Source organism: Phyllostomus hastatus, unplaced genomic scaffold, assembly GCF_019186645.2.
Source record: "Phyllostomus hastatus isolate PE091 unplaced genomic scaffold, TTU_PhHast_1.1 phas_scaffold_193, whole genome shotgun sequence".
Classification (NCBI taxonomy): domain Eukaryota; kingdom Metazoa; phylum Chordata; class Mammalia; order Chiroptera; family Phyllostomidae; genus Phyllostomus; species Phyllostomus hastatus.
This window is the reverse complement of record NW_025334015.1, coordinates 3,322,709-3,331,876: the sequence shown is the minus strand read 5'-3', so window position 1 is coordinate 3,331,876 and position 9,168 is coordinate 3,322,709. Positions and strand designations below refer to the sequence as shown.

Here is a 9,168-nt window from a genome sequence, read left to right as displayed (position 1 = left end):
TCACTTCACACCACTCTGTAAGGACACCCTCCTGCTTTCCACCCTCCTGCCTCATGGGTCTCATTTTTGTTTCTCAAATACACAGAGCCCTTGGCTACTCCCCTGCTTCACCTACTGGGGCTCCCTCAGTCTGGGCTCCTGTCCTGCAACTCTGCATGCAGCTGGCCCTCCTCATCCTGCAGGATGCAGCTCACCTGTGACCTCCTGACACAGGCTCTCCCTAAACCCCTCCTGTAAATAGTCCCTCCCAGGATTCTCCCTAGCTCTTCACCCTGGTGCCTTCCTTCAATTTCTCATCCACATCTGTGTTTATGCTGTTTGTTTGCTTGCCTGTTACACCCACTAGCACATAAGCCTCTAAGGTAGACTCATGAACAGCATGAGTTCTAGAACTAGATTGTCTGCATAAAATGCCTACTTTGTCACTTATTGGACCCGTGGCCTTGACTGAATTACCTAAATACTATGCTCCAGATTCCTGACCTATAAAATGGAACCTTATCATAAATGGTACCTGATAAATAATACCGTATGTCATGAAATTAGTTAATGCACATGAAGACTTAGAACACAAAGGGCCTGATCGGAGTTAGATTTTCTGATTGCTGTTATTTACTGCCATATGTGTGGATCACTATTTTCCTGCTCTCTCTCTGCTGCCTAGCACAGTGCCCGTCATATAACAGCAGGCATATAATACTAGACATACAAATAAAAGCACACACGCATGAATATTAGCCTCCAGAGAAACCCAGTGAAAATGTGCTGGGACTGAGGAAGGGCAGTGCACTTCCTGAGCTGCCTGGGGGTCAGGAAGGGCCACAGGAAGAGGGCAATAAAGCCAGAGCAGAGTCTAGACTGAGGGATCCCCTAGGATTTGCTCTGCGACTGACCCAAGCCCAGGTTGTAAGGGGCTTTGTAGGGCCTCGGGAAGAATGGGTTCCAGGGAGTACTTAGGGAGTAGTTGAAGAGTAGTTGGGGAGCTCAAGGAGCAATCTGGGTTGTTTTCACTCCCCCAAGAAGACAGAGACTAGTGCCAGCTTGCCTCAGAGAGGCGCTCCTCAAGTCACAAGGCTCTGCTCTCGGCCTCTCCTGTTTCTCTCAGCCACAGGAAAAACAAAGTAGAACAAAAATTATGTCACTTACACAGTGTAAAGCAATGCAACTGAGCCCTTCCTGTGGCTGCAGAGATTGGAGGGGCAGGGTCAACCTTCCTCCTGCAGCTCAGGCAGAATTCTGGCCCTGCTGAGTGAGGAGGGATGGAGGGAGACAGAAGGGGAGCTGCAGGTGTTTTGGAGAAACAAGAATGTTTGAGATCCAAAGCTCTGACCAGAGACCTCCTCATGAAGGAACCATGAGCTGAACACCCTCCCCCCAAACAACATAGGCACATGCATCCAGTGAGAGCCACTGTGGGACAATTTCCTGGGTGCCCACCCAACACTGCAAGGCTGGACCCTCGGGCACTCACCCGCTTGTCCTTCCTCTTCTCACTTCTGCCACTCTGGGCAGAGAGGAGCCCATGTGCTGTGTGTGGGGAGGGCATCTCCTTGGTCATGTGCACTCACTCACATCAACAGAAACTGCCGCGCATTCTGGGTGATGGCTCCAGTGATTGGGTACAAAAGGCAGTGGGTCCCAGACAGGCAGGGAGCAGCTCACTAAGGTCTGGGTCACCTCTCTAGGTGGTGAGCTGAGAAGTAAGGGTTGGTCAGGAAAGGAAGCATCATTGCAAATCAGAAGCAGACCAAAGCTCTTGCTGCAGAGCAGCAGAGGTAGGGGGAGCCCACAAGGGGAACAATTAACTGATAAGGGTAAACTAATAGTTATTCATATTAAATTAGGGCACCTGGTGATTTGGGAAAAAAATCCCTGTAGCCCCTCCCAGATGTTTTGTGGGCTTTGCATTGCAGATGATGCTTTCATGGGACCTACTGGGAATCAGATTGTAGGAGCTGGTCCAGGACCAGACTGGGGGCAGGGCTCCTGTCCTGCTTAACTACTCAATAAACACATAACAGCTTGTCCCAGAGGACAGTACTCCTTGCATACTAAACATTTCAGTGCTAGGCTTTGGGGGCCTCTGAAAAAAGGGGCTCACTTCTGTCAGAGAAAGAGAGAGGAGGGAGAGATCAGTCATTCAGGGGAACCCAGGGCTGTTTCAGATGTCAGAGCAGGGACTAAGCCATGGGATGCACTAAATCCAGAATGTGAAGGAAAGAATTTCCACAGAGCTGGAGAGGTCAACAGGAAGGTGGAAGAAAAGAGGTGGGAAGGAGGTAGTCATGGCCAACCACCTGGGGAGGGACTGGGGTGTGCTTGCATGTACCTCTGTGTGTGTGTAGGTGGGCACAGGTACGCATATGTGCATGCAAAGTGTAGAAGGGTATAACTGCATGTGTTTGCCTGTGTGCCTGCCTCTGAGTGCATGCTTTGTGACTACATAGCTGTTTGTGTACTTGTGTGTGTTTACACACTTGGGGTGTTGCCAAAGCTTCCCACTAACACTAATGGCAGGGTGTTCTCTCTTCATTGAGCCTTATTGTGCTAATTTTAATCCCACGATATTGTTTTAAGTTAGCTCTAAAAATTAATATTACAAAATTGTGTAAACAGAGCCTGGAGCTAAATTGCAAGCTGGGACCCTAGGAAGGGGTTTATTATCATATTGTTCTTACAAGAAGGTTAGCGGTAAAACTTGTCAAGCATCCTGTTCCATCTGGTTAGCTTCCCATGGGCTAAAGGGAGAGCCCCCGAGGACACCTACAGAGAGGGTCCAACTGGGCACAGCCTATCAGGACTGGATAGGACCAGACTGTTGGGTCCAACCTCTGGTTTTATTACTACTGAGGAGACTGGCTGTGATGGAAATAGTGTCTTCAGAATTCGCCGGAACCCCAGGCCTCGCCTTGTCTTCCTCCCTGAGCTCCCCGCTTGGGGCCATGCTCTGCCCTAGGGGAACTAACAAAGACATGCATGAGATCTCTTACACACATACCCCACACACTGCTGATGGGCACTCGGTGGGCCACAGCTTCCTTGTTTGTGAAATGAAGGGCTGCAACTAGAAACTCTTCAAGGCCATTGCTGCCCTACTATTTGGTGACTTTTGACTAAGACTGGATGCAGCTGGAGAGACAGTTTGTATGCCATGCAAACTAATGGCCATGTCCTTCCTTTGTGATCTGTTCCCTACTCTTTCCTGCTCCTGCACCTGTCCTTCCCCTCCCTCCCAGTGGCACAGAGTCCTACTGGGAATCAGAATTTGGAGGAAACATGGTCTCAGGAAAGGTCCTCTTAGCAGAGTTTAAAGTGGCAATGGTTATCTCAGCAGGGGAAGAAAAAGGCAAAGGAGGGCTTGCTGTGATTCCTGCTGTGCGAGGAGAATGAGGAAATGGTCCTGCACTGTAGCAGGAGGGACTCAGGTCAGATTTGGAAGAACTTCCTTAGCAGCAGCAAGGGCTATTAAACACAGGAACCCAAAGAGGTAGTGAGAGGGAAGGACAGCTGTCCCTAGAGGCAGTAATTATGAATTACCTATATTGTCAAATATCTGTGGGATGGTGTGGATGATGGAGCTTCTTCCTTACCTAAGGTCTTTGCCAAAATGGCTGATTCTAAAGCCACTGCCCTGACCCCAACCCCTCCTCTATCCTTCACCCCACACACACATTCAGCTACTCACTGGAAGGAGCAAGGCCTGGCTTGGTACCGACCAGGGCAGATGACAGGAAAAGGGTCCTGTGGTTCCCAGCATCAGCCCACAGCACATAGAAACACGTCGCCTAGAAGTGCAGTGCTGATTCCTCAGTCATGGGGTGAAGGAAGGAAGCATCAGACCTTGTGCAATACTCCCAGCTACTGGAAAACACTTAGATGCGTCCTCCAGGACAGCTGGGTCCAGAACTCCAGCAACAGGAGCCAGCCCTCTCTGACTGTGAAGAGGGCACAAGGTGGCTCTAAGTACAGGTGTCCAGGAGGAAGGTCAGCTAGGGTGTGCAAACCCTTAAAACATTTATGAGAATAGCTTCTAAGTCTCTGGCAACTTGACGAAAGAGCATTTCATGGCTACCTTGGCACCTCATACATAACTATATGCACACACATGTGGACACATACAAACTCACTGGTCACACAGCCCCCAGCCCACCCAACACACACAGGCAGGAGACAAGCAGAACCCTTTTGCTCCATCTCTGCTCCTCCATTGTCCCCTTTCAGCTCCCTCTCCACCCCACGCTTCTCCTTCCTGCCTTCTTGTGGGAAGGTCCAGGGCACTGTGTGAGTGGGCTGAGGCTGGCACGTGGCAGGTTGACATGCCCTTGGCAAGACAGTAGTGTGTACAGGTGGGGCTGCCAGGACAGGCCAGAGCCTAAGTGCCCCATGCCCACCCCACCCAGTTACCCCTGCATCCTGGCAGGTGCCACGCGCGCCCTCATCAGCCACCTCCCACTGCGGGGTGCCTGAAGCCACGGAGGGCGCTGCACCCTCCTGCTCCTCAGCTCTGCGTCTCGGTCCCAGAGAACCGCCCCCAGCTACCCAGCCCGGAAACAATCACCCTTTGAGGAAAGGCTGCCAAGCTGGGCGCCAGGAGCAGCCAGGATGGAGGCGGGGTGGGATGAGGGTGCAGGCAGCGGGCCGGGCCAGCTTTAACTCTCGAGAGCCGAGGCCCCGGCTGCGTTCTCCTCCTGGCTCATTCGACCCCCGCCGAAGCCCCTGTTTCTTCGCCTAAAGCTGGAGCCGCCTCCTCTGGGAAGGGTGTTGTGGGGTGAGAAGGGAGGTGCTACCAATCCCAGGGGGAGGGTCCTCTTGGGCCTCCCTGCTCGCGCCCCCCGCCCTAGCTGGCGAGGTTGGTACCGACCATTAGCAGTGGGTCCCGCCGGCAGCTTGCGCTCGCTCGGGGGCGGGGAGTGGGGGTGGGGGTGGGGGCGGGGCAGGAGGCTCTGTTAGAGCCTCGACCGCACCGGCGCAGCCGCGGCCGCCAAGGGGACTCGGAGCCGGCCCGGTCCGCTCGGCTCTGGCTGCGCGTCCCGGCCCTCTGTGCCTTCCTCCCAGTGCCTCCCCTCCCGGTCCCCGCCCCCCACGGTCCTCCCCGCGCCTCCCGCGCGCTCCCAGGCTCCGTCCGCCGCCTCGCTGAGCCTAGGAGGAGCCGGGCCCGGTAGCCGGACCGGGCCGGCAGGCGTGCGGGCGCTCGTATCCCGCGGCTATGAAGTGTCCCTCCGGGTCTCGGAGCCCGAGATCCCCCGGGGAGGGAGGTGCAAGCGGCCCGGGGCAGCAACCTGGGGGCCCCGGGGCCGGGGTGTAGGGGCCGCCGCCCGAATGAACCTCGCCGGGGACGATCGGGACTCACAGCCTCAGGTCAGTGACCCCCCCGCGGCCCCCGCGGGCTCTGCAGCAGCGCACAGAGCCTCTTTATGCATCCCCATCAGTACCCACGCCATGTCCTCCCGGGAACGCGCGCGCGCGCCTGTGTGTGTGAGTGTGTGTGTGGTTGTGTGGTTGTGCAAGCAGCAGAGACAGCTGGAAAGGGGGCTGGAAAGGCCGGGGCTGGGAGCCGCTGCCCGCCGCGCAGGGGCTTCTGAACAAAATCTGGGCGATGCCTGCCCTCCTCAGTCCAGCATCAACGGAAGAGCTGGTTCTCAGTAGCTTCTAACATCTGGTCCAGACTCTCAGCTCTCTTGTCCCTTTCCACTCAGCAGGTGGTTCCTGGTGGCCCAGATGAGTCAGGGCTAGCATCCCCACTGCACCCCTGCTCCCTAGCAGTCATCTCCAACCACTCGGAGGCCAGACACTGTCAGGTGAACTCCTCAGGGGACCCAAGCTCTGCAGCTCTGCAGCTCTGCTGGAGAGCTCAAGGGGCTAAGAGGTAGCAAGGGTAGCAAAGGGTCCTTGGGACCTTCAGTATAGCAAGAAGGCATGAGCAAGTTTGCCACCTACTCCTCTGTGTCTGGGCTCAGACCTGAGGTCCTGATTTCTCCAAAGCCAGAGTGTACTTCCAAAACGGAAGCAGAGAGGTGAGGCAGATGAGGAGAAGGAAGCCACAGTATCTAATAGTGCGGGGGAAAGGAGATAACAGCCTGGTGCCAAGCAGCTAAGGTCAAGAACCACCACCCCCAACACACACACAGACAAACACATAAACAAGGTCTTGACTAGCCTCCCCTTCCCCTTCCTCCCCTGCCCTAGCCTAGACTCAGCCTTGCACACCACTCAGATGGATTCTTGTAGAAGCTGGGGCTGAGGGACTTGGAGGGTTTCTCAGCACAGGAGTCTGAAGGTGGCCTGGACCGTGCTGGTGGTGGCAGCTCTCCCCACATGAGCCCCAGGCTGGGTGGAGTGCCCACTGGGACCTGGAACTTGGGCTGTGTGGTGAGCACTGTGTGGGAGGGCTGGCTGGGTGGGGATGTCCCCATGCAGAGAGCATTTCGAAGTCGCTGGTGTTTGAGTGTGGGGACAGGCAGCACACAGCTTCCTGAGTTGCTGGGTTTTCTGAGATTTGTCTTCTGTGCCTCCTGTCTCCCCACTTCTGCCAATAGCCCGCACAGAGGCAGAGACATCCCCTCCCAGAACCTGCTTTGTGGTGACCATTGGCTGTGCTGGACTTACATCAAGTCCCCACTTCCTTCGTAGTGAGTAGACCCTTCCCCACGAAACCTGCAAAGAGACTATCCACTCTGTCCTGTACATGCCTGGCACTCCCAAAGGTTCCTGAGCTGCATGACATTTCTTTCTACCTGTTTAGGTGGCAGCAAGACGCCTTACTAGGGCTAATGGAACAGGGAGGGTTAGTGGGATTGTGCCTCATTCAGCCCAGCAGCCAAGTGGCTTGCAATGCCCATTTCTGTCCCTGGCCTGTAGAGGCCGGGGGACCACTTCATGTTCAGGCATGTTGGAAGTTCATGCGTGCTAGGTTGAAAATATTCTTGTAGGTTTCTGGGTGAACAGGTACTAACCAGTCTGCTGCAGGTAAACCACTGAAATGGATCAGTTCCAGTGACAAGACTGGCACCTGTATCAGAGACCAAGGGCTCCAGAGAAGGATGGCCATGGGGCCAGCCCCATTCCCTGCCTCAGGCACCTGCTCAGAGCTGGGTGTCCCACAGCAGTGTTTGAGCGCTGAGGGGACCCTGTTAGCTGGCTTCTCCTGGTTGTGGAGCACAGGTTATGGGGCAGGTTGGGAGCTTTGCAAGTGTGAAAAATGCAGAGAGCAAGCTCTGCATTGTCTAGGTCTAGAGCCAGGGAGGCAGGCTCTAGGACGCTGGTTTAGTTTGGCACGGAGATGCCCAAGAACTCCCCTCTGCTGGGAACCTGGGGAAAAGAGACGTAGGGCTGAGGAAAAGAAAGAATCAAGAATCGGAGAGAGTCTGAGGCAGAGGAGCCAGCGTGAGGCAACAGACAAAAGACACAGAGGCGTGCTCATAGAACAACAGAATAGAGGGAGGCCCAAAGGCAGACAAGTCTGGCTGGCCCGGATCGCCCTCGTTATCAGTGGTCATCCACCGGGTCAGGGAGGCCTCTGGGTAGAGCGATCAGTCTCCTAAGAAAAGCTCTTTCTGTGGTTTTGACGAATTCCAGAGTAGTGTCAAGGGAGGTGTGAAGGCAGGAGGGGGACTAGCTGTGAGGGATGAAACCCGGGATCATCTCGCATGGCTAAGGGCCCCCAAGCCCCAGCCCCTGCCCCATCTCCCCTCCTGCTCCTGGGACACGGTGGGATGAGAAAGGCTATGGAATCTGGAGAGACATAGCATTTGGGGAGAAGGAAAAAGAAAACTCTCCTTCATGCATCCCCTAGGCCTCCAGGCAAGAAGAGCTTTGGGGGCCCTGCTGCAGAGCATCAGGGTTCAGGGGAGAGTGCAGTGCACAGCCCAGGCTTGCAGCCAGGTCAGGGTCCTGCCTCAGCTCCTTCAAAGACCAGCTGGGGGGACTTTGTGAAAAACGGAGCCCTCTGAGTCCTGGTTTTCTATAGCCTGGAAATTGAGGAAGCCTATTCTCACCAGGCTGTTTTATGTGAAGGGCTAGATGAATGTTAATTTAATGTCTTTATTTTCTGTACGCCCCCACACCCCTCCAAGATCTGGATGGCTCTAGAATTTAGAGGTGCAGTTCCCTGGCCAGCCCATCACCTTGGAGTCGTCTCAGGCACTCCCTCTCCCACACACCCACCCATCTGATCCGCCCCACCTCCATACTTGTCCTCCCTGAGACCCACCTAGGGTGTGCCTCTGTCACAGTGACACTCTCAGTGTCCCCTGAACAACAGCAACAACAACGTTTTCCTGTCTAACTAGTGGTGTATGTAATTATTAGCCGATGTTTGTCTAAAAAACTTCATGCAACTTGCAAGGGCTCCAGATCTGTGGTCTCTTATCCTCGCTGAAAGATGTTGAGATGGACAGAGATCAAGAGGTCACACAGGCACTGACCGAGCACCTACTGTGCTCCAAGCTCTGGGGCAGCTCCAGGAACACAAAACATCAAATAATCCAAAATCAAGGTTTTCTATTTAGCTTTGGAAGGGTTGTGTGGGTTGCTTTTTTTTTTTTTTTTTGCAGCCACAGCAAATTTACTTTTCTAATGAGGTTTAGCTCCAGCCAATATTAAAATGAGTCTGCACTCCCTGTGCACAGCAGCTGACAGCAGGGCCACCAGCCTCCGAGCCAAGTGCCTGGGAGGGATTAGGGCTCTGCCACTGACAAGCCCAAAAATGGAGAGCCTCAGTCTGGGTTACTAAGAGTTGATTGGATTTGGATATACACCTTGCCCACTGGGCTGTGGGTCCTGCAGCTCAGTGTTAGAGCTCTCAGTAGGGTTTCTCTCTCCTTGTAGGTAGGGAGTATGAGCTGTTATTTTTGCCCCATGAAGGACAGAAGTCTAGAGGGAGCCGAGAGAGCAGACCTGAGAAGTCATGGCCTTGGGTGTTAGAGGTGGACCACACTTGAGATCAGGGGCCGGTTCTGCTGATCCTCCCCACCTGGTGCATCCCTTTCCTCTCTCCTTTATGTCCCTCCGTCTTGTTTTCTTCTTAATGAGGCAGCTGGGCAGTCTGGCCTCTGAGGCATGAGTCTCTTCAGTCTTAAGACTCCGGGCTGTTCATTCAGCCACCATTCAGAACCCTCAGAATCCAGCACTAGATACAGGACTGGCTGCCTTGCCTGCACAGTGGGCAGT

At 54.4% G+C, this 9,168-nt stretch overlaps 1 protein-coding gene across 8 annotated transcripts in view; it reads left to right on the top strand.

Moving 5' to 3' along the window:
- Positions 1–4,831: 4,831 nt before the first annotated feature.
- B3GAT1 (beta-1,3-glucuronyltransferase 1) overlaps positions 4,832–9,168 on the top strand; it is a 29,150-nt gene continuing 24,813 nt past the window's right edge. For 2 of the 8 annotated variants that reach the window (XM_045860245.1, XM_045860244.1), the window contains exons 1-2: positions 5,213–5,358; positions 6,537–6,629. The gene's annotated coding sequence lies outside the window, so the exon portion shown is untranslated. Of the gene's footprint in view, positions 4,850–4,990; positions 5,359–6,536; positions 6,630–9,168 lie in introns of those variants that run through there. The other 6 variants (XM_045860246.1, XM_045860241.1, XM_045860248.1 and 3 more) reach the window with 6 other exon arrangements.